This window comes from Amblyomma americanum, chromosome 6 (assembly GCF_052857255.1).
Source record: "Amblyomma americanum isolate KBUSLIRL-KWMA chromosome 6, ASM5285725v1, whole genome shotgun sequence".
Taxonomy (NCBI): Eukaryota; Metazoa; Arthropoda; class Arachnida; order Ixodida; family Ixodidae; genus Amblyomma; species Amblyomma americanum.
The window spans coordinates 40,580,201-40,608,098 of NC_135502.1; the positions used below are offsets into that span (position 1 = coordinate 40,580,201).

At 44.9% G+C, this 27,898-nt stretch overlaps 1 protein-coding gene and 1 non-coding gene across 3 annotated transcripts in view; both read right to left on the bottom strand.

The window, feature by feature from the left end:
- LOC144136660 (uncharacterized) overlaps window positions 1-27,898 on the bottom strand; it is a 227,895-nt gene that overhangs the window by 186,308 nt on the left and 13,689 nt on the right. The window lies entirely within an intron of this gene.
- On the bottom strand, window positions 25,605-25,677 carry TRNAP-CGG (transfer RNA proline (anticodon CGG)). The gene has a single exon. It is a non-coding gene; the product is annotated as a tRNA-Pro (tRNA).

The following is a 27,898-nucleotide window of genomic DNA, read 5'->3' on the forward strand; positions in this document are numbered from 1 at the left end:
TACAACTATGGAATCAGAGGAATTGCATTTGACTTAATAAAAAGCTACTTAGATAGTCGACAACAATACGTGCAGATAAACCAGGCAAAATCAAGTCTAGGAACAATAAAATACGGGGTCCCACAAGGCTCCATCTTAGGGCCCTTACTGTTTTTGTTTTATATTAATGACATTATCGATATTCCACTCACGCCAGATATAATCCTGTATGCAGACGATACTAATGTATTTTTTTCTGGAACAGACTTAGAAATGCTTGAAAGGCAAACAAACAGCTGGCTAAACAACCTATCACAATGGCTTAACATTAATCAATTATCCTTGAACACTAATAAAACAAAGTACATTATTTTCCGTCCCAGAAATAAAGCCATCAATAGAGAACCTATTATACAATTTCGTGGGGAACACCTAGAACGAGTAAACTCTCACAAATTTCTGGGGGTTATTTTTCAAGAAAATTTGAGCTGGTCTCTGCACATAGAAAAAATACGAACAGTTATTTCCAGATCAATTGGAATTATCTTCAAAGTAAAGAACTTACTACCAATGTGGTTAAAAAAGCAGTTGTATTATAGTCTAGTTTTTTCTCGTTTGCAATATTGTATTCTTGTATGGGGAACTACGACAAAAGCAAACATGGAAAACCTGCTTATACTACAAAAACGAGTCATACGATTAATAGAAAATTCTCCATATAGAGCCCCCTCAGCCCCACTTTTCGAAAAACATCAGATATTAACTATCACGAATATCATGAACAAAAGAGTAGCTTTGAAAATATATGATCAAATAAAAATGGACCCGGCTGGGTTCTCGCAAACTTTCTTCTTTAGAGACCACGACCATAACCTTCGGCATATGACCTGTAGAAAAGAACTAGTGCGTACGAACTACGGTACACAAACGCTAAAATATCGAATCGCTGATCTTCTAAATAAGTACCCGGGCATTATAGAAACCATTCACAACAGTCGTTCCACGAAAGCATTTAGCAAAAAGTTAACCCATTTCTTTTTGTGACATAGCAATGGCTTACTTTTTCTGCACATATCTGCCCTATATTAAAAAAAAAAGAAAAATCCATGTTTTTATTAGAAAAGAAAACCTTACTTTGGCCGGCATAGTTAAGCTCTTCTTTCCTTTTGTTATATTCAGTCACACCGATATTTGTATTTTATGTGCAATTTTGTGTAACAATGTTGACTCGCGAATATACTTTTTACAGCATTTCTTAATTGTGTACCTTAAATGAATATGTGCTGTTTTTTTTATGTTTTCGTGTATAATGTTATATGCAATGTCTCTTTGGTGTTATGATCTGTTTTTCTTTGGTTAAACCTGCCCACTGCTCAGTTGTAGAGTGTAAAGGGGGCGGACGCTTCGTCAGGCAACTTTTGATTGCCTTTTTGTTCGCCTCCTCGGCAACCAAGTTTGTTGAAATAAATCTGAAATCTGAATCTGAATTCACCATTACTGTTTTTCAAAGGGGACGCTGTGACCACGCATTCATGGTCAAAGCTGTTGCGCCAAGAGTTCAGTGAACGCTAAATAGCATTTTGGCATTTTGGTTTCAAATCTATCTGCTGCCCTCCCTCCTTTCGCGGCTTGCCTGATAGCCCATAGTGCTATCTCGGTTGGTAAAAGCCCTATTGCCCCAACCCTATTCCCACTGCTTCCCCCAAATCAAAAGTGATAGCTGACAGCCAAGACTAGCAGTTAATTTTTGACTGAATGTTGGGTGACTGATCGATCGATGTTGGTGTTGATCTTGAAGTCTTCTGATGGTTCGGTGATCCGGCGACACGTTGCGAAACAGACTGGACAACTTCTTCGGGACACCAGCTCTTTATTGTACGGGCGCTCACAGGCGACCTGCCCTCCGATCTCCCATCTCCCCGTTCGCGCCAAAAACTCCCCCTTAAATCCCTTCGCCCAGCATTCTGGGGACCCTTTTTGTAACCAATAGGAAATGCGCTTCTCGGAGCCAATCAGGAGAATTTCGTTCAAACTGAAGGAGCCGATAGCACGCCGGTGCTCACGTTGTTGTTGTCGCGCGGGCACCGCGCGAATTCCACGAAGACGTTGCGCATTTCCGCTTGGTTACAGCACAGAGACGCAAAATCACTAAAAACGCCAGCGGAAGCTCAGGGAAACCGAACACCCACTCCGAACCACGCACACTGCCCTGGTCGCGCTCCCCAATTCTGCTGCCTGCTCCGAGGCGTCCGGCCCGTCCCGCGGACGGTTCGCCGTTGAAAGCAATAAATTTACACGCGACCCCTCTCGAAACCCCAGGGGTCCGCGCGTCGGCCGCGTCTTGCGGCCCGAGTGCGACTTTGCAAGGACGGGCCTCCTCACTGCCGGTTAACCGTCGTTGCCGCCATATGCCGCGTTTGTCTCAAAACAAACCCATTACGGCGGCGCCTGGATGGCGGCTTCTCGAGGAGCTCTGAAAAACATCCAACACACACAAAACCAAGGTGGCCAAGCCACCGGCTTCGGGGTGCGCGCGCGATCGGTCCCTGAGCAACAGCTCGAGAACTTAACTCTAGCCTTTCAAAGTTTTTGTTCTTCCTCGAAGGAGTTTCCCAACGGAATTCGCTTCTGTCGGATATCGGGTGTATCGAAACAAATCCGGTGCTGTTGAACGAGTTCTTGTAATCTAAAACGCATTTGCTTTTCAACTGTATTAGGCTTCAAATCCTCCTCTCTACGCTTGTTTTCCTCTAGCATATTTCGTGTCTAATTGATTTTAAGTATTGCAAGTTCTTTCTTGCTAATATGCATGGATTGTCTGTAATATTCTCACAATGAAATATCTCGCTGTACCTGAGATTACAATTCTTCTGAACCTTTCTGCCTTCCTTCCAAATGTGATGCTCCTGTGAGCGAATGTGGTTTTCTGCAATAATAAATGACTTAACCTAAATGTGATTAGTTCCGCGTCTCTTCAGTTACCTAACAGTGTAAAAGTGACCTTCGACAGGAGCGTGCCAAAGCGCCGCACAGCCGTGAAGCCACGACATGGTTTTGGTCAGAAGGCATGCATGGGACCACCTCAGAATCGTTAGTATATTAACAGAGAAATGGCTTCGATGATTCACTTTGTTGAATAAACATAATCGGTTCCTGGCGATTATACAAGAGCGAAAGGCACGTTTTTTTCCCTTTTCAGGCAGGAAAAAAGTGTCACATGGGTTAACAACTATTACCTTTAAAAGACCATTTGCTAAGGGACATAAATCACAGCCAGTCTCCCTGCGGACTAAATGTTTGCCACGATGACTTAGCTAGTGGAGCAGTTAATGGTTTAAAAATGACACGCTGGCGCACTGACAAGACATTCGCCTTGAACGCGGTCTTATGGTGAATTCCAATCGCAGGCCCGGAGCGGTCTGCACGCTCTGTGACAGAGCGCCTGAATCCGGCGCAGAGCGCGCGACCTGATATTGCGATTGGAGTACACTTGCTCTGGCCAGAGCATGTAGGGCGCCGCTATCGCCGCTGAAAAAGAACGTCACGCAAACTTCCGGTCGGATCCGCCGATTTCGGCGGAGCAGTCCCGACTGCTCCACGGAGCAATCTCGGTTCGGCAACCGCTCCCTGTCTACGATTGGAAGACTCGATCCGTGCCTCAGATCTGCGTTTGGAATACAGTTGCTCCGAAAAGAGCAGGAAACGTTGCTCCAGAAGTGCTCCAACTCTGCGATTGGAAGTCACCATTAGACACCCTCTGGCTTCCACACAGCTGCACTTCGTTTAATCCATCGTCAACCTTTGAGACGCGTGAATGCAAGAGCTGTAGGATGTATTGCGACCATTGCTGATGTATATACCCTTGCCGTCTTTCGTGAGCGAGAGGGGAGGACAGCGGGCACGCTGCCGAGCGACTACACCGAGAAATAGAAGGACACGAAAAGTAAACAAGGCGCGGCACGGTTATACATGACTGACCGAGGATGGTGCGAGTTTCTTGCTCAGCCAGAAGGATTTAGAAAAGAGGAAAATTCTCATAAAGAAATCCTACTCTGTCAACGAAAGCTGCCAGGCTTACGGCCCTTCTCTACGAAGCGAAGTCCCCACTGACACCTCTAAACCATGAAGGATTATACATTAAGGTAAGTTTCGTCCTTGGGGACTAACTGCGTTCCCACAGCCCCATGTCTCTAAAAAGGCCAAACCAGTATATACGCCTCAGAGATCAAATCAGCTCTAACTAGCATCTCCGATGACTAACCGTTAATAACGAGGACTGGGTGCAGCAAAGCTTACGCCTCGCATTTTACCGATTTTCGACAAAAGTATGCGCACGTGGCAGCTTCCAAGAGACGGTGGTTGGTAGACTGCAAGGCCGGACACATGCACTCAGCTAAAAGGCGCTGTCAGTAATATAGCATAGTGGGACTCTCGTCGTCTATACCTCGCTTCGTTTCCATCTTAAAAGTCATTGCTGCCACCACCGCCAGATTATTTCAGAGCGTAAACAAAAAGTTGCATCACTGCCCGGCCAGTGCCTGTGTTTAGCTCTTACGTATAGCATAGAGGAGTGGGCAAAAGAAATGTTATTCATGCCGAGCAGGAATCGGGCGGTGTCGAGCGCGATGCCGCTTTCGTTACGAAAGGTACGGATGGAAGGAAGGTCCAGCAATCAGTGTCAGATTTTTTCACCCAGAAACACTGCGAAAAACCCGAGAATGCACGCCATTGTCATCGACATCGCTCTTTCTTCTGTCAGATTTGTACATTTGCTATTCTCGGTTGCTCACATTGGCTATTCCATTCAACAGCAATACAGGGAAGATGTCTTCGTGCAGGATATGCAGATTTGAATAGAACACAATGAATAAGCGTGTCTAAGCTACATTGTTTCAGAAACGGGCGAAACAGCCGCTCTATACAAGGAGGAGGAGCCATCCAACAACTGTCCAGGTAAGACGGATGGTGAACTCCGTTATTTATTTCATTTTAGGGCGATGCATTCAACTACAGATACGAGAAAGGTTCGCGAGCTGTAGACATACAGAAAGTACAACGTTGAGAGAATAAGCGCAAGGAGAACCGGACCCGCGTGTATAGGTAGCTGGTTATCCGCAGAAAAGGAACGCGAATAAAAACTAGTATAACCAGCCGCGGCTACGCAGTCGTCACTGTCAGCGTTTTGAAATCTGCGCCAGACAGGAAAAGGACGTTGCGCCAGACGGATGACGGCGTACGCGAACGTCCTCCCATTTCTGTTTCTTGCTTTCCTTTAGCCGGCTTGTCACATCCTCTGGCACGTACAGCCTCTCTCAGTCCGTAGACAACAGGACGCAGAGAGACGCTGCGTCTACGGAAAATACGCGCGGCCAGACAAACACGCTTACAAAGCGCCGATGCCGTAGACGTACAGAGGCGATCGCACTTGTCTAGAGCGCTCGAGAGGTGCCGTCCGGGGGAAATAAGGCGACATTCTAAAATAGGTATTGACCTTCTCTGATAATGCTTGCGCTGGAGAGCAGCCGAATAGACAAGTGAACCGCACAGGCGTCGGCGCCTTAACGCTAGCAAAGCAGTTGCGAAAAGATTTCACTTCATTTGCTCCGCAGCACACCGCCCGAGCGCTCTAGTCAAGTGTTATCGACTCCGTACACGAACACGTGAAGCAGGGAATATAACTGTATATATAAGGCTGTTTCAGCGAACACTTTCAAAAATTTTCGACAATAGGCTTTTTGGGGTAAAAACATGGCTTTTGCGACGTAGTATTACCAGTGTTGGTGCACACCAGCAAACCGCTGAATCGTCTTAAGTATTAAGCTGGTTAACTAAGTTTTGATTATTAACTTTTTAACTAGTAGGTTTAGGCGCCTAGTTGCAATTAGAGGTTTGTAGCCGGTCGTTTTTAATAGCCACATCAGTTTTTAGAATTTAGAAAATGCGATTACCCTCGACGCAGTGGCTCGTCAAAATTTGGCTGCATCGTGCGAAAAAACACGCGTTTTCGAAAGCATGCTTGCCTAGGCATACCAACCCCTCATGTGCACGTAAAAGCCAAGTTTTGTCGAGCCACAACGCCAAGGGTATTCGCATTTTCGAAATTCTAAAAACAGATATGGCTATTGAAAACGGCTGGCTACAAATCTCTAATTGCAACTACAGGCCCCTAAATCTAGTTGTACTAATTAAAACGTTGGTAATTAAATATTCGTTAACCAACTTATTACTTAAGATGATTCACCGGTTTTCTCGTGTCCGCCAACACTGGTAATACTATGCGGCAAAAGCCGTATATTTATCGCAAAAAGCCTATTTTTCAAATTTTTTTAAAGTGTTCGCAGAACCACCCGGTATATGTTCCGAAAGTCCACACCACAGCCATGCAGGAAGCGCGATAATTCGACCGCAGAAACAGGTTGCGGCAAGACTATGACTAACCACTTCTAGGAAGCTCTACACGTGTATAATGAAGCGCTAACGCGTGTGGTCAAGAACGTTGCCATGCAGTTGGACGGCCTCGCGCTAACCAATACGCAAGGCGTAGACCACGCGTCGTTAGCGAGGCCAATTTGAAATGGCAGCGGAGAGTCGGGCTTTCCCAGAAGCTATTAGCGGCAGAATTGTCTGAATGACTCTGTGTCAGCCTCTTGCGATATGCATGCAACGGCCGAGACATGCTACTCGATGGAGTGGAACATATGAAAGGAGTAACACATCTGTATCAATCCAGCAGCGTTATTTCTAACTAGCCACTAATTAACAAACTGCAAGCTTTGAGAGAACTAGTACCTATAGGATTGACTGATATTGAGTGTGCATAAATTTTCGTCCCACCGCGCGTACATTATAAAGTAGATCTGTATTTTACGGTGTCTATAAGAAACGCGTTAGTTCTGCAGCCTATAAGTAAGTGAAGTCAGCGAGTTCTACTGCACTGTACATCGAAATTGTCACCTTTTACTGGAACTGCGTAGCAACAGGGGAGCTCTGAACAGAGTTTCAGGTTGGTTGCTTTGTGTAAACCAAATTCCTGTTCCCGACCAAATAACTACCATGTTTCTAGCGCTTCCTCATTAAATAATTACAATTTTTATTTAAGGACATATTTTCCCGCATGTTTGCTAAACTAAATACACGTCATAAGACGTTGCTGCATGTTTCTGAAGGCGTGGGGAACTATTGCACCTGCGGCTGAAATATTCTTTACGCGGTTAAAGGGAAACCCCGTACCTGAGGAATATATTTTTAATAACGGTGACCTACCGAACTTCTGGTGGGGTGTCAAGAGGATATGGTCGTCTATAGACTCTCTATAGACGAACCCTAGAGAACTGTCTATAGGCAATACAAATCCTATAGGCAGTCTATAGACAATCTATAGATTTATGATCACGCACTTTAGTAGACTTTAGTCTATAGACAGTGTATATATAGACTATGAACAGACAAAAATAAATATTTATAGGAAGGCAATAGGATCTATAAGAAGTCTAGAGACTGTCTGTACACCATTTTTTGTAAGGGTTGATGTATTGCAACGCTAACCGAAGTGGTATAGGCACTGCCAACGGTCAATTACGCTCTAAGATTTTGTCCTGAATCACGGACGCTACGAATAAGCGCAGACTATACAATTAAGAACGTAAAGAAAATTCCAAATGAATTCAACTGAATTCCATCAGTTCCTGAACCAAAACTGAGGAATCCAGGCTACACCATCACCGTCATCATCACCATAATCATCAGTCCAACTACGTTCACCCCATGATCCCGATCGCTAGTCACAAACTTGTCTTGTGCCAGCTGTGGCTACATATGCCTGCTAATTTTCTGACCTCATACACCCACCTCACTCTCTGTAGCTGCCTGCTGTGCTTGCCCTTCCGTGGAGCCCACTCCTTTACTTTCAGCAGCCGTCAATTAACTGCTCTCCGCGTGACATGTCCTGGCCACTCTCATTTCTTCTTCCGATCTCAGCTAGAATATCATTAAAGGGACAGTAGATATACTGACTTTTGACGATTATAACTTCTTTTTGGCAATCGAAAGCTCCTTGCCAACATAAACGTATACACATCTATGAGGCTGAGAAACACAGCAGAACACGAGAGCGAGTTGACGGGCTAGTTGGTATTGCATGGTGTAGGAACAGCGCTAAGAACAGGACAGAAGTCAAACATGGAAGCACAGGGACGGGCGCTGTGCTTCCATGTTTGACTTCTGTCCTGTTCTTAGCGCTGTTCCTACACCACAGCAGAACAGTTTTAAACATAATTATTTTATATGACAATGTTGCCTTCCCGCAGTCTGTGTGCGCAAACCCTGACATTACAAACACGACATTGATCAGCGTGACATTAACTGAGGTATAAGTCTTACTGAAAGTTAAGCTTAAAGCACTAATTTGGTTTTAAAGAACTAACAAGAGAATAAGATATCTATATGTCTTATATCTAGATATAAGATGTAGTATGATATCTGTCACTGGCACCAGACAAAGTTTTTTTTTTTTTTCCTGGTAGCAGTGCTGATGATGGCAGCGCCACTGTTAGCATTGTGGTAATCTGCCTAAACAGGCATTTTAAAAGATGACGAAAAAGTAGGGTTACACCGCGCAAGAAATGGTGACTAGATGCAAGAGAAAAAAGTTAAGGCGTCTAAAGTTCATTCCCGGAAAAATAACCCTGATTGCAGTCTTATTCCGGCACCTGAAGGTAGCGGGTCTTGCACCAAGCAATCCTGCTTGATATATTGCCTGGACGCAGGGACCGTACCATCGCTCTCTATTGGACTTCATCAAATCAGCTAGCCTTTTTCCATTAATTTAATCATTACTACATCTTCCATCACATCTTCGCTCATCATTGAGGCCCTGAGGCAATAAATCTAGTTTTAAAAAAAATGTAGTACAGCCACCTCAGGCGGCGCATTCTCACTACGAGCCGACCGACGAAGTTTGATCACAGCACAATCGCACCGTCGCCTTTGCCTGACTTTCTTTGCCGATTAAAAATCTAAATTCTTGCCAAAACAGCGAGATCTGCCCTCGTTATTGGTATCACATAGAGCAATGCAAAACAGTACGCCAATATTTTCATACTCGGCTCCAAAACTGTAAGCCTTAAACTCGCACCTATTCCGTAACCCTATATGCTCTCTGTCTGCATCTTCACGCTTCTTCTGTCGCTAAAGAGTTTTAGCACAGCCGGAGAGCCGCAAGTGAAATACGGTAACGCGAGTTGCCGTCTTTGCTGAGGGATACTGATAAGCCGCTATTCATCATTTGAGAGTATACGCACACCTGCCAAATGCACTCCAATTACTATTCTCTTAACTATTTTCCTCTTCTTGCGATCTTCATTCAAAAAGGAGCGAAAATTATAATAAGGATATGAAATGTACTAAACATAATGGGGCAAACGACGAAATTTGTTTCTGCCTACAAGTGCTTTTCTTTTTTCTGTACACAGGAGAGATGGGTGCCTTTGCAGCTTTGCGTGGTCTCGGTGACGAGCAAAATGCGCACGAAAGTGGCATTAGTCAGCAGTGCAGCTGTGTACGATGCGCACGTGCGCATATCCCCGTGGAGTTGGGAAAAATGTGTGCGCACATGTGCGTGACACCAGGTGGCCTTGCCTGTCGGGCCTAAACTGCCGCTCTGCACTGTCATGCAGCTATACGCAACCACCTGACTCGCCTAGCCAGTCTACTCCGATAGACGTTGTGCTTTTTATAATGCCAGCTCCGCAGGCCGCGACAGGGCTTGACGACTCGAGCGAGCAGACGGGGTCAAAAATACGGGGAGAAACTTTGTTTGCTCGTGTCTCCCAACATTTTGAGAGCTGCTCGGCTGCAAACAGACGAGAGAGACGCCACTCATCTGATAATCAGGATCCTAAGCGATTGGAGTAAGAACAGTGAACAGGTCTCTGTGCTCTATACTGATCTCAAGAAATCGTGTGCAAGTGCTGACTTCAACTCACTTTGATGGCTGTGCGCAAAATTCAGTGATTCTGTGCTTGTTCTCTTGCTCTGCTTCGGTCATTTTCCATTTTTCCACCACTGAAAAGCAGTGATACTCCCACTATTTGCCGCAATCTTGGGAGCGTTTTGAAGCGACGTTATTAGTTCCACTTCCTGACTCTTCCTCTAAAAGCAAGTAAGAAGAACATTCTAATAGGGGACGAAAAACAAAATGCATGCTTGAACAAGATACGGACAAGCTTACGCACCAGTTTGGTTCCTTAAGTTCAAGAGCTCCGGCATCGAAGTCTCTGCGCGGTAATTGCGCATTGCATGAGCAAATTAATGGCCAAAGTCAGCAGGCCAGCACTATGGTCTCGGCCTATACCATGGTTAGGTTAAGTTCACTGCATTCGGGTTAATCACGAACGGATGCACTGCATCAAACCCAGAAGGATTATCTTCGCGCGCACAGCTAGCTTCGCTATATACCATACCAGTTCCACATAGGAATGAATGGGAAAAATACGTGACCTGTTGGAAAAGGAACCGTCGCAAGTCGTTCGATATGTCCAGTATATGCGACATCCATTTGTGAAGTCGCGGGTTCATAGCAAAACGTCCAAGACTGAGCCAGGCGCTGATTAGGCCTCTGCCTCATACGGTTTATGCGACATATCGCCTCACCGCAACGAGGTCGGCGCACGTGGAGATCGCTGCATAATATTACTGCCGCAGGATGACAGCGCGTCTGGACCTATAAAACGAACACTTCGCACTGTCAACCACTGCACGCGTTAGACTGAGCAAATTTAAAGATCAAGACTCTTCAAGAGACCACTAAGTTTAAATTGAAACTGAGCATGAAACAGCAGCCCAATTCGGTAAAGTGTTCCACACTTAATTTAGGCTGGTGGACAATCGCGAACGGCATGATTCAAAAACGAAGACTCCAAATACGCACAAGAAATGGACGGAGTTCATAGTTGGCATAGTGCGACATCATGTTGAAAAAACAGCACAGGCACAGGGTGTAGGAATAGACTGACAAAACCAGCGCTCACTAGCAAATGAATGATAGTTAATCATGCGTAACAGTTAACGAACCGTGACAGCCGAGACGCTGGAGGATCGCAATGCGATGTTAAGCACGAAGAGCCTCGCGAATCCAGCTCTGTTTTTTTTTTCAGTTTTGTTCTCTCACGTGGCGTGCCCATACCCAACAGTTCCAGACAAAACATTTTTGGACGGGTTTCAATTAATTAATGGATGCAGTCTTTTCATATAGTGTAAGATTTCAGCATAAAAATTAATATAACCGCGAATATCCCGTCGACAGGCTTGCATATTTTTGCTATTACCGTTTTTACCATGTATCGTCAAAAGCGTTCCCCACACGTTTTCTATGGCAGTATTTACTGTTCGATGCGATCGCTGAAAAAAAAATTGAATAGAGGAGAGGTCTGCCTGGTTGTTAGTGAGTGTATAGATCTTGCTGTTGGTGAGAAGTTGGTCGTCACCTGAAGATTGTGGAATCTGGTCTCCATGAGAAGAAGCCATCTCGATATAATAAAGCGCGGACAATAAATATGTGAGAAAAAACACGAACACCCTATTTTCGTCCACATGGATTCTACCAGGTGATAGCAAACATTGTGATGTGAAGATAACCATGCCTATACATTACCTCATCTGTGCCTGATTGCGCCTGTCATGGCTCAAAGGTACAACAGAAAAAAAATAAAATAGACAGAAAAGAGTAATTATACTGCCTAATCTATATTTAAACCTTGGAAATATTTTTTCTAGAAATTCGCTTAAAATTTTACCTGCGATTTCGGGAGTTCTGAAAGGCGCAAAAGACACACACACAGGAAAAAGGGGGGCATGACACAAAGAGCGCTCTTTGTGTTATCCCCCTTTTTTCCTGTGTGTGTGTCTTTCGCGCCTTTCAGAACTTCAATCATGAACCAACTAGCCCCAAAACAAGTTCTTCTGATTTCGGGAGCTTTACATACATCACATGTCACGGGCAGGCCACAAACCTATGTAAACCTCCTACCAGGACCTAACGCATAACAAAGTTGGCGCCATCTTCCACAAAATTGATATGACACAAAGTTCCTCGAACGTCGAGACATGAATGCACCAATTCAAGTGGCGTACACGACGCTTTCATTGAAGGTGGAGAGAAAGCCATGTTTTGTAAGCTGGAAATTTGCTTGCTTCAACTTTCTTAGTTTTTTTTTTGTGTGTTGGAAAAATATCGCATTCCGACAACAATTCACCAATCCAACGCACATATGCATGCTTACCGCGATGGCTTAGCAAGTGAACTCCTTGCATTCCTTGAAGCAGACCTATAGCCTGAGCCCTTTTTCTTTAGCAGAACGAAAGAAGGAGAGCAGGAGAGGTAAACAGGACACAACGCTAACTGAAATATAATATTAGAAAGAGAGTATATATATATATATATATATATATATATATATATATATATATATATATATATATATATATATATATATATATATATATATATATATATATATATATATATATATATATATAATCACCAAAAATTGAAGAAACATAACAGGATTTAATTCATGACGTTTCGGCTAGAGGACCAGCCTATATATATATATATATATATATATATATATATATATATATATATATATATATATATATATATATATATATATATATATATATATATATATATATATATATATATATATATACTTATGAAGGGAGCCAACAGTCCCCGAAACCAAGGTGCATAGGGGAACGTTATTATTACTTTTTTTTAATGTGTTGTGCTCGTCGGTGGGATAATATTACTTAGATTAATAAATAGCTTAAAGAAAATTATTATAAAGCAGCAGAAAAAACAACCATGCCGCCGGTGGGGTCCGAACCCACGACCTCCGAATATCGCGTCCGGTGCTCTTACCAACTGAGCGATATATATATATATATACATATATATATATATATATATATATATATATATATATATATATATATATATATATATATATATATATATATATATATATATATATATATCCACAAAAACACTGATAAGTTTCTTTTAATTTTTTTCAATAAAACTTGCCTGAGTTGTTCAATTGCTCACTCCGAATGCACTCGCGCATTTCGTTATCACAAACCAAGCACGTTGTGGCTGTAAACTCGGAGCGGTTTCGCCAAAGGGGATCAAGCTTACGAATCACATATCAGCCGCCGGAGGTCGGCTGCCCACAGTTTTCAGGTTTTAACGCGTGGTTTTTTAAAGAGCACGTTTTCAACCAGACCAAAAAAGCTCCTGTTAGACGTGAAGGCAGGTCACTCTAAGTGTATTAAGAGTAATGTTGCGTTGCAATGTCTGCACACGGCTTCAAAAATCGTGCATTCACACTGCTATAGATCAAGGAGTTGGTAACCATGCAGATGCCGGATGGTTTCCTCAATGCTGTGCTTATTTGCATTCGCGGCAAGCTGACCATGCAATGCAGCAAAGTTGGAGCTCTAAATATGCAGAACACAGCAGCCACATTTGAAGAAAGAAGCAACAAGTCTACGGTGATACATTATGTATATGATTTTAAGGATACGCTGAAGCGCACTGCTACATGTTGGGTGCTGCGCGGGTAGTTATTTCGGCGCAGCAGGCTCCCATACAAAAATTTATTTAGACAGTCTGTAGACTGTCCGTAGACTTCTGTCTATATAGTCTATAGACTATCTATAGACAAACCCTAAAGAATAGTCTGTAGGCAATACAAATCATATAAACAGTCTATAGACAATCTATGTATTTACGGCCATACATTTTTAGTAGACATTTGTCTATAGACAGTCTATAGACTATGAATAGACCAAAAGATATATCTATAGGAAGGCAACAGAGTCAATCAGAAGACTATAGATTGTCTGTAAACTATTTTTATAAGGGCTGCCAACACTGTGCCGGCTACTTCTAGATAAAGGTGAGCGTAAACTATGTCACAAAGTAGGCTTCGTGTGAAGTAGTAGTGGATTATGACTCAGTAAAACGAGCTCTTGGGCGAGTTGGTTACCTGCCTTATAGCATAGTAGCAGCGCAAAAAAACACACACAAAAGATGAAGAACTAGACACCGAGAGACACGCAGAGACGCTGCTTGCAGCGTCTGTGCTGAAATTATAATTATAACCCCCCCCCCCCCCCCACACACACACACACTTTCGCCCCAAGCGAGAAACTTTGCACAGGAAAGCCATGCCAAACCCAATTTTTCGGCCAAAATAGTTAAAGAAATACATACGTCAGATGGGACCTCGCCCCCCCCCCCCCCCCTGCCCCCAACCATCCCTTCCAAGAGTGGCCCATAATTAATACCGGCCCTAATGTTTCCTAACCAAAAACTAAAAAGGAATGACCATGCATTGCTGCATATATGGCTGCGCTCCAATCCTGTCTAATACGCGCATTCTTTTCGCCACTGAGATATAACTCACATGCAAGATCCAAAGCCTTTGTTGAAAAAGAGGGGCGTCTGTGAGTCAGCTAGTCTTTTGTACTTTTTCACGGCAAGAATTTCGTTTGAAATTGCAATTTCTATAGCGGGGGGTGAGGGTGATTTTAAACCCCGGCTTTTATTGGTCGTTTTTTGTTTCTGTCTGCGTATACAGACAGGTTTTTCCTCAATTCCTTTTTGTTAAAGAGCAACATTTGTTCGTCTACCTTCTTTGTCTCGCGCTTCTTGCAGTTCGCGCTGCTTCCTATGCGAATATTGTCTGCCGAACAGGGCGCACCATCCATGAAAAAGTCGCACGTTTAAAACTAACAGAGTAGATGTCGGTATGAGAAAAAGCGCACTTCAGATATCATTTAAATGCGGCTAACATTTTGCTTGGAGTAGTTAGGCAAGAACGTATACGTGTCAACGCATGCAATCCCTGCTTGAGGACTTCAAAAATACCTACGAAGGGAAAGGGTCCTAAACGAACCATTGATTGTACGGCGAAGCCAGCAACATAAGTATTTGAGCGACTTAAGCGAACTTTTTCGTCGTTTAAAAGCGAAAGAGTATTTTGGACGTCAAAGTACTGGCATATAATAAAGCTAAAGTTACCATAGCAGCGATACCTCCACGTTAGCGTATATATAGGACGAACTGGACACACTATACTATTTCCTGCCCGATAATCTGCGTCCACTGTGGCGTGTGACGTCACTCAGATAAATGAGCAGCTCGACCTTCTGTGCCGGTTCTCGGGCGTCACGTCCTTCGCATTTTCGGGCTCCTTGTGTTCTAAATTCAGCTTTCTAAACTCAGTGCGTTACGGCACCTGCTTCTGGCAACCCTCTACCGGAAGCAGCTCGCAGCACGAAAGTTCGCTTGATTACGTCACGCTGGCAACTGACGAAAGAGTCAGGCAATTCCACACGCGAAACGAAGATGCGTACTCAAGTTTAGCACAAATGCGTCAGTGGCTCGTAGCCCGCAAAAATGGCGAATTGCGTGCTCTGATAGATGTGCGAGCCCGTCGTTTGGTGCTCTTCACATTCATCGATGTTTTCCAAATCAATCGAGACAATCCCTTAATACTGTGCCTGCATGCCAAATCTAACAATATAGAGATTCGCCGGAGCCGTTTCAGTACTCAGAGTAAAAATTTGTACTCTATTGTATTATATGGCATTATATTGCACTGCACTGTATCGCCTTGTATTGTACTGTACTGTACTGTGCTGTATTGTATTGTATTGTATTGTATTGTATTGTATTGTATTGTAATTGCCTTTCCAATAGAGAAATTCTTTCCAGCCAGTAAAACGTTGCTAGAAACAAATATATCTGAAACTGTTATAAAGGTACCCGGCAAGATGACAGTGTATACTGAGAGAAATAACTGAAAGGTATCATCCAAAGAATCTCACCTTCCTAGTGCTACAAGCACGTGTAATGAAATTCCTTCAATCTAGATAAGTCATGTTCACTTCATTTATTAGCTATATACTGTTGCGCATCAAACGAGTTGCATGTGCGATTATGTTCGCACGCGTTTATTACAGCATAGCAAAATTTCTTAGGTGGAAACCAAAGGAAGTATAACACATCCTGTGAGCCGGATACGCTGATGAGTGAAATTCCTTGCAGCCACGCATGCTCCACAAGACCTAAGATAAATATGCAAGCGCTATCGCAAAAGTACCCACTAAAAATAAAAATAAAACGGCATGCCTCTCCTGTTGGCGCATACCTCGGATGCCTCGCTTGCGCGCACATCAAAAAGCAAATAGCTCTTTAAAGGCTGGTGGACAGGACAAATTTGCAGCAATCAGCGAACGCGGTCGAGGCCGATGTCCTATACTGCAGCGCCAGTGGGGAGCTCTGTGAGGTCGCCTGATAGAACGTATAGCGACCTAAATTGGCCGGCCAGTTGCGTGCTCTGTCTGTAGTTTACGTTTAGACACACGCGTGTATGCTGTCGTATAGCCGATGTTGTATATCTAACCAACCATCGGCATATATGGTATTTAGCATAGCGGCATAGACCCGATCCCCAGTTAACCACATCGATGATAGAACCCGTTGGTTGGCTTGTGTACGAGGCTTGACGGCCCAAAGCCACTCAGGCTATGAGGGGCGCCGTAATGGAGGGCTCCGGATAATTTCGACCACCGGAGGTTCTTTAACGTGCACTGGCATCGCACAGTACACGGGCCTCTAGAATTTCGCCTCCATCGAAATTCGACCGCCGCGGCCGGGATCGAACCCGCGTCTTTCAGGCCAGCAGCCGAACGCCATAACTACTGAGCCAGCGCGGCAGGTAGATAGATGGTAGAACACGTTACCAGTTTATTATTTTTTTTTAGTAGAGGAGCTGTACCCCAACGCCACTCCCGATTAAATATATATTGAGGGAACTTCCTCTGTCCATCGCCCAAGCATCACGCATTATACTTTTTGTTTTCCAATCTCCCAGACATTGGCCTTTTATGAAAGCCTTATTGTCTTTTTTGTCAACACTTAATAAGTACTATCGTGCTCAGTATGAGCTAAGCCGCGCTAGAACATGCCCGGGTGCTCGCACGGTGTAGCGCATACTGAGCATGAGAGTACACATATCGAAATTCCGGGACTTTTTTTTTTTCACACAATTTTCCTCCATCTCTTCGTGAATTTTTTCTCTTCTGCCTTTTTCGCCCCAACCTCAGTCCGTGACAAGTACATTTCGGCGAGTTAAAAACGACAGCTAAAATCACCGCTTTCACGATAAAGAGCTATCTCTCCCCAGTTAGTTCTAAAGTGACTTCGTACTCATCGAGCTTTGAAGAAAAGCCACGTCGTGGTTTAGTCATAAAAGGGCGATGTGTGCAAGCGGTGCAAGAAATATGTCGATGCACACTTTCCCGCGAGACCAATTTGGCGCGAGCGCTCTAACTACAGAGCTGCGTCAACATTCAAGACCGCGGCCAAATCGCGGCAAAGAAAAACTTCTTCCACCGACGTCAGGAGCCCACGACTTTCACATCCAAAGTTTGTCGCTTTTTCTCTATGGGCGATCGCCGAAGTGCAAAGCAACAGCCGTGACGAGACATGCAAGCAATGGCAATGAAGCTGCGCCACACAATCCGGCCGCGAGTGTTCTGACCGCGACGGCATCGATAACGCAACGAGCGCGCATTCCCCTGCAGGCGCCAGGGTCAAGCCGGGCAGCAGCAGCAGCGCGGGGAACGTGCCTGCAGGCACGCTCGCGAGAGCCAGCACGGCGCGTATAGCTTAAGCGTGCCGAGAGGTAGGCGGCTAAGCTTGTGGCGAAAAATAGCCTTCGAAACGTACAGGGCAAGACGGCAACAACAACAACAAAAAAATGGGAGAGAAAGAGAGAGCAACCTCAAGGTCTTCTCCGCAGGTATAGGCACGCATGCGGTATCACCGGGACACCTCTTCTCCTCGCGCACTAACAACTTGGGGGCTTCTTTTATTCTTCGCTTATTGCCTGCTTCTTTCGTCACCATCTACTCGGATTGCCGACTCGTCTTTAGAGCGCGGAAACGCACAGCCTAAACGCAAGCCAGAAAAATCGCACGTGTGTGCAAGAAGACGAAGGGGTGGCGGTTTTGAGAGGTTGGGGGGGGGGGGGATATGTCGATGGCGAGATTGGACGGATACCGGCGGATTCCCCTATATATTACTTCGATTAGCGCCAAAAGACAAGAAGAAAAAAGGCAGAGCCAAAGATGCCAGGAGTCATGGAAAGTGGGCGGCTTGGGCAACCGACGAGGCGGCTGCTGCTGCTGGGAGGAGGGAGAAATTTAGAAATGTAGGGTATGCTAATTCGGAAAACCGCGTTTGGAAACCCAGCCAAACGGACCCTTCCACCATGTCCCGCGTGCAAGCAGACCACGAGGACTCCGGGAGGACACGGTTGCAGGAAGGGGGGATGGGGGGGGGGGGGGGGGGATACGAACATGCGAACGCGTTTCTCGAAGGTAAGAAAGAAAGGGGGGGGGGGGTGTACCCCCACCCCAAGAAGGAGCGATAGCCCCCCATTGGTTGCCCGACGTCGGACGGGGGCGGAGCACGGAGGAAGGTACGAGGGAGGAGGAGGGGCCCTGACAATGGCAAGGAGAAAGAAGTAGCACGCAGCGAGGGCCTCCTGCCGCTGCAGTGTGAGGTCGAGGGTGTGTTCAAAAAAGAGAAAGAACGAAAGAGTGAGAAAAGGGAAAAGACGGAGGTAAGAGTGAAAAAGAAGAGGGCAGAAACGAAGAAACGGTTTCGAAGAAAATGTAGTGCTGCCGCCGCGAGTGTTTCCGAGCCGCGATACACATTTGGAACAGCTTCTTTGTGCCAACGAAGCCCTCGCAGAGAGAGCGGCGGTGCATGAGGCGCTTATGAGAGCGTTGATCGATCGAACGGCTGCCAGACGCGCCGCGGAGATAATCGGCCCACTCTCGGGGACGGAAATAAGCCGTCATTTTCGGCAGAGACGCGAGCGGGACAAAGCGAGTGAGACAGGGAACGAGGCACGGCCACTTCCACTGCAATGGCTTCGGCTCCTTCGAGGTGAAGGTGGTGTGCAAGAAGGCGCTGCAACTTCAGTGCTTGCACGGCCGGCCGTCACTGGGACAGTTCTCGTACTAACACCATGTGCTTTCTGTAAGCGACGCGGCATAAACCGGGAAAAGTGCAACGAGCACGCGAGCCTATGTATTATAGCTCTACAGCTCGTTCTCCCTTTACGACGTGCAACTCGCTTCTCTTGAGGTTGGTTCACTTGCCCAACGGCTGACCTGGAGGAGCCAACGTCACTGACAGCTTGAAAAGCTGAAGAGGACTGTTGCATTTGCTGCGAGATGAAAACATTTTTCTGTCCTGCTCAGAAACAAATCTAATAAAAGAAGAAAAATAAAAAGTTACAAAGAATTTTTGCCAAAATTCTATAAACGTGCGAAAGCTGGAACGCATGAACGTTAGATTGTCTTCTTAATTTACAGTTGGCTTTGTAATGATGGCTTACCACGCTGTTTTTCATGTCGTACGTTCATTGTGGCCGCCGCCTGTATAGGCCGCATATTCGCGCCGCAGATGGAAGTTGATGAAGACGACGATGTGCAATGCACAGCGCAAGAGCTATGTGCCATCTTTTCAAAGGCTAACAACAACAACACGCCAAGTGTTCGGCTGCGGCGTTAGCCTAAGGGTTCATCAACAAATGACAGTCCAGTGAGATATCGCGCAGAATGCGCAGTCAAATGAAGTCAGACATGTTCCTTCTGATTGGACTACACAGAATCTGAAAAACGCGCACGATGGACCGACATTGTGAATCTGCTGTTTCTATAGAACTACAGAAGACCCCTTCAGCAGAATTATTGCTCATCTTCAGGAATTGTATGTCCATACAGAGTTTTAACCAGAGTGGCAACCATTCCTAGTGCGGTGCTCTTCATTGCCCTTTTTCTAGTGCATCGTTGCTTAGGTGTGTCGTATTATGGTGCCCTATAGTGATGTGCCCTGTGTTGCGCCTTTTCTCGTGCTTGGTTTAGGTGCGCCGTATTATGCATTGTGTTGATTTGGTATTGTTTTCTTCATGGTTTGTACACTCTTCATGCATTTAGAACATTGCTTGACTGTAATAAATACCACGTTTGAAACAGAAAAAAAAAGCTGCTCTCGTAGCGTGGCCAGCGAAGCTGATGTGTCCGCGCCGCCGCGGGTTCGAATCCCAGTCCCTGATATTTATTTGATTTATTTTTATTTATTTATTTCACTTGGCACAAACCCACTAACATCGCATGATCTTGCTCGGGGTTTACCTACCGGAACAGTGTTCTCGCATTAAAACAGATCCCTGGACTGAAATCGGGAACTTTAAAAAATAAGCAGCAGAAGTCCCCAGACAAGCACAGAACATAAACTGGGCGCGCTTTGAATGTGCACTTTCGATATTTCCGATCAAATATACACATTCTGAAACCGTACGGGGACTGTCGGTCAGGCGATGAAAAACAACCTCTGTAAATTTCCATGGGATGTCTGAATTATGCCCCAGGATCAATTTATTCTGGAAGTTCAGGACTCAGTTCAGATGTGGAGTAATTTCAGTTATAGGTAGCTATTCCTCGCCAGTGTCGATGTGAACGCAGCCAACGGCTACAAAAGCTATACAGCTTTCTCGGGAGCTTCGCAGTTGATGAAAAATTCCCCGGACCAGGAGAAATCTCTGTTCTGTTTACTGCTAAACCCTGACAAAGCTATATATGCACTTTCATTTGCAGGCATTGACTGCGTTCACGTGGATGCTATAAACGAGTAATTACTTCAAAACCTAAAGTTCACGAGTTAGATGCTGGTTACTTTTGTACATTTTGGTACTTCACCCGGGTATAAGCCAAGTAACCCTCATACAGTCCCTTGAGGCAGTGCAAAATCGCTCAGCCCGGTTCATCTTAAATAAGTATCAAAGGACAGCCAGCGTTACTAATATGAACGCATACTTGCATCTCCCGTTATTATCAACTCGAAGAAAGCTATCTCGCCTCTCACTTTTTTATAAAATATACCACCATAACTCAATATTGCCGCTCCTTGTGGATTTAACCCCCCTTATACATTTCATATCGCCGTAACCACAGTCAAAAGGTCAACATTTCACACTCAAATACGGTTGCCCATTCTAACTCGTTTCTTCCCCGGACCTGTAATGATTGAAATAACCTATCTGCATCACTAACAAGTATAACTGGAGAAGGAAACTTTAAATCTGCGTTGCAAAGCTTCTTTTTTGCCTAGTGTTAAATCCATTTTTATTTGTCTATCTTCATTGTGTACTGTGTTCCTTGTTGCATTTTTATATTTTTGTTATATTTTTGGCACCAATGCCGCCTTAGAAACTACATTTTGTTCCTTGTTCTTTTTTTCTTTTGTTTTCTTCATGTGCTAACTTATTTACTTTGTATACATTTTACCTAAACCTTGTCTTGACATTGTATAAACTGTATCCGCCCATCCCCTCTGTAACGTACATATGTACCTCGAGGGTATCTTAAATAAATAAATAAATAAATAAACCGATATTTGCCACACACGCACAGAATTTTACTGACTCACACATCCGGACAATAGCTTACCGTAGCACTCACTATATAGCTTCAAGGTGGCTTAATTCGCTCACAGTTAGAGGTTGGCACCTGTCAGGGTGTCCAGATAAATTTTCGACAAGACCTATACCGATTTCATGATTACATATTTCTTTAACGCAGAAAAATTCCAACGGAGATGTTGATAGCCCGTCATAACTGCGGACTTATTTTCCACGGTGTCGGCCTGGTTCCGGAAAGAGTGACCCCGGAAAAAAAAAATGGTGGCAGAAAAAAATGTCCAAAAAGGTTTCAGACCCACCTGCTTGGAGTTGCAAGATTTCAGTATCTTTGTAAATAAAGCGATTAAAAAATGATTCTGATGGACCTCATGCAGTTGCAGCCATAGATAAACGCGTTGGATTCAAAAATGTTAATGTACGGGAAGCGTGAAGACTAATGCGATCAAACATCACGGGTCCACATGCTGTCAAGCGTATCATCGAATAAAATACGCTGGTGAGTGTGACACAGTGCACATTAGTGCACATCAGTGCACATTAGTGCACTGTTTGCAGTCCAGATGTAAGTCTAGAAATTACTCTGCGATATCGGTCACTTCTGGGCCAAATGTGTTTCTGAGTTCTGGTGCTCCCAGAGTGAACACGTCAGCAAGCACTTTTGTTTGGTACCTTGCGGTTTGTCGCCGCCCTTAGAGGGAAATTTTGAGTGGCTCAAAGTGGGAAAATGGAACGGAAAAATGACTCCTTGAGGAGCCCGTTTGCAGATGACAGGCAATGAATTCACAAATTTGTCTAAACGTACTGGGCAAAATTGCGAATGCTGGAAATTTTCCCCAATATGTTGGGGAAAATGTGCTAATTTATTGCCTCTCATTTCCAAACGGGCTCCTCAAGGAGTAATTTTTCCGCGCCATCTTTTCACTTGGGCGCCATTTTTTCCTAAAGGCCGTTTCCTTGCGGGGGAGATTTTTTCTGGGGACATTTTTCAAGCGGTCCTTTTTTCCAGGAACTCTTTTTCCTACACCCTTACAGGGCCACAGGCCGTAAGCTGCAGGCCAGGGGTCAAAATAAAGAGTTACGAACAGGGACGATTCATCACGCATGACCCGCTGCATAAGCAGGCAATATCAATGCAATCAATGAAGAGCCGCCACGGTGGCTCAGTGGTTATGGTGCTCGGCTGCTGGTCTGAAATACGTGGGTTCCATCCCGGCTGCGAAGGTCGCATTTCGATGGAGGAGAAATTCTAGAGGCCCGTGTACTGTGCGATGCCAGTGCACGTTAAAGAACCAAAGGTGGTCGAAATTTCCGGAGCCCTCTATTGCGGCGTCCCTGAGTCGCTTTGGGACGTCAAATCCCCATAAACCAAACCAAACCTAATCATAAGAAGTGAGAAAGAAGAAAAAATAATAATTCAGTGAGAAACTTAAGACTGCTTACATATGGGAATGGGAAAGCGTTGAAGATTCACTGTTCAGTGCAGGAGCACACAATGAAATACAGGGACGAAATGGCGCGCCACAGGCAGTGAGCTCCACTGTTTGCGCTATAAAAAAAAACATGATCATCGTCATGACCACCGGTCGACGTCATTGGCTGGAGAGCCTCCTTTGAGAGGCATTTGCTGCTTCGTTCTTGAGTTGAATTCATCGACTACAGTTTGGCTTTCAGTCTATTAAAGAGGCTCTGGACTCTGGAGTGCATGGTGACTGTCTGTAGACATCTCGCGCTTGCTTGCAGCGATGGACCGCTGGCTATGCTGTCCTGCTATTTCCACGGGGCTATATGTATATGGGTTCTGTCGTGAGACAACGGTGGTTGTGCTTCGATGGGAGCGAAATGTCTGAAATGTCCAAACGCCCAAATTATGAGATTTCGATCAGTGCTAAAAGATTCCTTTAGTCGAATTTAACCCCTGCCCTCGCCACTGCTACTTCTGACCCGTGAAAATCGTTCAACTGTTATCATATTTCACGACATATATTCCAAAAGTTTGAAGCTCTGGCGATTTGTGGAACTTTCTGCGGGATTTATTGTGCAAAGGGCTGTATACGAATTGCTGACACACACTTTTCAAACCGGGACGTCGTCATATTTCTCGCTCTGGAGTTTTATGTGCAATTGGCGCTTTCCCGAAATTCCTGTACAGCGTTCGCGAAGGGCGTTCATTGCCTCATTGCCAATATACAGGGTCTTTCACGTAAGAGTTTACACAGTTTTTAAAGGTATAGGCTCGTTAAGTTAGAAGAGCACTTTTTTTCGGCATGGCACTGCCAGCGGTGTAGTACATCAGAATACAGCTGAGAAGTGCTAACTAGCAGGCTGGGTAACTAATATGCAATAGTTAACTTTTTAACTATTACTTCTAGGATCCTTAATTATTGTTAGGCGCGTAGCCCACCGTAAGCAACATTCATATCACTTTTTATAATTTCGAAAACGCGGTTACCCTCGGCGCTGTGGCCCAACAAATTTTGGCTATTTCGACGAGTTACGTGTACATGGAGAGGTTTCCTTTGCCTTCAAGCTTCTAGAAAGCGCATGTATTTTGGCGCGATGTAGGAAAAATTTGATGGGCCACAGCGCCGAGGGCAACCGCGTTTTCGAAATTCTAAAAACTGATATGAATATTACTTACGGTGGGGTACAAGCCTCTCAATTAATATCCTAACAGTAATAATTAAAAGTTAACTATTCAGTATTAGCTAACCAGCCTGCTAGTTAGCACGTTTAGGTGTTTTCTGATCTACTACACCCCTGACAATGCTATGACGAAAAAGCGCTTTTCTAACTTAAAAAAAACCTATTTTTCTTTTTAACTTGTGTAAAGCCTTCGATGAAACACCCTCTATATTTGCAGCAGTTAAGTGAGCAGCGGCGTGTTGCGCCGTCTAGTTCACGCCATTGTAGCCGCATTACGTACATCAGAAAAAGTAAATGCTTCAAACGAAGAACGTTACTAGTTTTCGTTCTCATATCCTTTCTTCTCCTTACAGTAGTACCCCGTATGCATCCGGATGCACAATTTAGCCCAGAATTTCTGACAATAGCGGAGGTGTCTATAAAGTACCGCATTTGCTCGCGTAATCAACGCGCTCCCGTAATGAACGCACCCCGACATGGGCTGTAAAAAGTGCAATATTTTTCCATCGTATAATAAACGTACCCCATTCTTCTGGTGTGCAGTCTGCTGCTGATGATTGCAAATGATAGCAGGCACCCTTTTCTGAACAGGGCGCCAACATAGCTGCGCCGAAGAACATATAAGCGCCCCACTATGGATGGATGAATGGATGAATACGACTGAACCCTTTAAATCGGACGGTGGCTCAAGCCACCTAGCCATGACTTGTGAAATTTTACTCTTCTCTTGATTTTAGCCACCAATCAGATAACATTCGCAGATAACTACGCAACAGTATAAAGCGCCATCTGCCGAATGTCAAGACTGCTGTACCTCACTGAGGAAGAGACGATACAAGCCATGCTTGGTCATAACGTTTTTTTTTTATTCGATCTGCAATATAGAGGATTGAAGCAACTAATTCTGGTTGGGCTTCGTGCTGAATGCCGTGATCTATGATGAAGTGACGTCTACCAGTGATCTACGTGCAGGTGTAAGATAAAGGTAATTGACTACGAAAAGCGTGAAGAGTGCGCGTTGTTTTATTTTTCAGGTGATTTATTCCGGATGAAGTATTCATTCCACCAGCCTATACCGTAGAACTGAGGCGGTGAAGCAGGCGGTGAAGATCGGATGGATCCCGCACAACATAAATGCAATGGAGTGGGCACACGGTGGAAAAAGTAACAATCTTTATTCTAACGTTCCGACCAGGGTCTCGCCTTCGTCAGAGTATATGATACAGGAGAAAGACAGTTTTTTTTTAAAGCTGTTTCTTTCGCCTGTATCATATACTCTGACGAAAGCCAGACCCTGGTCGGTGGCGTGATGTATTTGTAGAGCTGATCCCCCCCTCCGCCAATGGGAGAATAATACTTCGATTAATCTGTCTCTTAAAGAAAACTACATATAAAGCAGCAGAAAAACAACCACGCCGCCGGTGGGATCCGAACCCACGACCTCCGAATACCGCGTTCGGTGCTCTACCAACTGAGCTACGGCGACGGCTGTCCCATCTGCTGCTCTCGTGGGTAGTTGGCACAGCACCGGACGCGATATTGAGGAGGTCGTGGGTTCGGATCCCACCGGCGGCATGGTTGTCTTTTCTGCTGCTTTATAAGTAATTTTCTTCAAGATACAGATTAATCGAAATATTCTCCCATTGATCGGCAGTACAAATGTAAAAAATTGAAACATTTCCCTATGCCTTTGAAAGATTTAGAAACACATGTCTAGCGGCGACGCGGTTGTTTCAGCTGATACGCAATGCCCCCATGGCTACAGTTATCGCGTAGCGGCCACCGCACTGAGAGCGGCGGCCCAGCGTATTTTCTCCTCGCGATGGCACAACCCAAACGCGCGCTCTCTCCGTGAGCCGCCGGTCGGGCTCTCGACGAGATATGCATATCAGCTGCTGCGCGAGCGTGCTCGAAATTGCAAGTCTCGCTCCTTATCGCTATGCCCGCACGCACGCGTAACCTTCCGCCGCGTTTGTCGGCAGCTATACTTGCGCATATGAACTTGTCCGCGCTTGTGTCTGAGCGGCATGCACGCGCAGATAGCGCGGGGCACGCCGTTTCCTGAGCCCCAGTTATAAAGGGGCTCAGCCGCGTATGTATAGAATATGAGTGTGAATACTTTTCGCCAGTCGAACGTGTATCCGGCATTGCTAGGATTCGGAACACGCGCAAGTGTAGTTTTTCCGCTAACAGAATTATGCAATCGCACTGAGAGGCTACTTCACTGCATACACTCTAAACAGAAATTAATAGTTTAGTTTACGGAGTTTAAAGTCCCAAAGCGACTCAGGCTATGAGGGACGCCGTAGTGAAGATCTCCGGAAATTTCCACCAGTTGGGGCTCTTTAACTGACATCGCACAGTACACGGGCCTCTGGAATTTCTCCTCCATTAAAATTCGACCGCCGCGGCCGGGATCGAACCCGCGTCTTTCGGGTCAGCAGCCGAGCGCCATAACCAATGAGGCACCACGCCGGTCGAAACTAAACAGAAAGGAGTAAAAAGCGAGTAACCTGTCCCTGTCCGCTTATAGAAGGGATTGCGTTAGAAGACGGCTAGTATTTGTGTTTAGAGTGTACTTGAGTACAAATATGTTGTCGGGATAGTTGGTGTGAATAGTCACAAATAATAAAGTTGCGCGAAAGAAACACACACAGGACAGAATACGACCGGTATCTTGTCTTGTGTGCGTTCCCTTCGCGCGGCTTTACAATGTCTGAAGTGATAATGCATACGCGAGCCAGAGACCATACCTCGAAAGTCGTGGCACAAACAGTGAAATACCACGCGAACGAAAGTCAGCTAAGAAAACTTTTCAGATACTTTTGTGAGATCTCTCGTCGAAACGCCGTCGCATGCAATACAAATGGGTTTCAGTTTAATGAATTTCAGCAAACTGGAACTTTCAGTTGAGCGAACATTTTCGAAAGTACCCAAGTAATACTGCACCAGCTGGACAAACTGCATCATCTCGGAAAACTTGCGCCAACTTTTTTCCAAGATTACAACGCCGACACTGCGCACCTTACGAAGCTTCGCAGTGCCACGATTTCTCTCTTGTGATACTGCGGGGTGCCACATCTGCTTTAGGGTATGGCTATGCACCTGACTTGCAATTAGAGCAACAGCCGCACTTACTGGCAAGCTTACTTGTCTTGGTCGCAGTCAAAGGTTCACGAGAATTTAATTAAGAATGGCACTAATTTACGCATCAGAACTAAATGAACACTTTTCCACATATTGGGAGTTAGCACCTGTAAAGATGCCAGAAGAACTCGCATAGTTTACGACGGGAACAATGCTGGATCGTTAAGTTACACAAAAATGTTATTGCTTCTTATCATGTTACCTTAATACACGTGACATGCTGCAAGTTTTAAGTATTGTGAAATAAACGCATATAGGAACAATTACAACGCTTAAAACTTAGTGCCGTTCACTATTATATAAACACCAGTAGACGTGGCAGAACAACTTTTTGTGAAGTATTGCTCAAAAAAGGCAAGGGGGAAGATTACTGCGCCCTCTGAACCTAGCGAAAATGCCTGCACTATATACTTTAAAACCAGCAAACAGCATAAAACACTTTTCTGAATTTTTCTGAAAAAAGGACCTTCCGGTTAATTTTCAGTAATAGGCTATTAGCATAGCATACATGAGTGTACATCAGCCATTTAGGTGCGCGGTGCCAACCGTGCCACATTGGA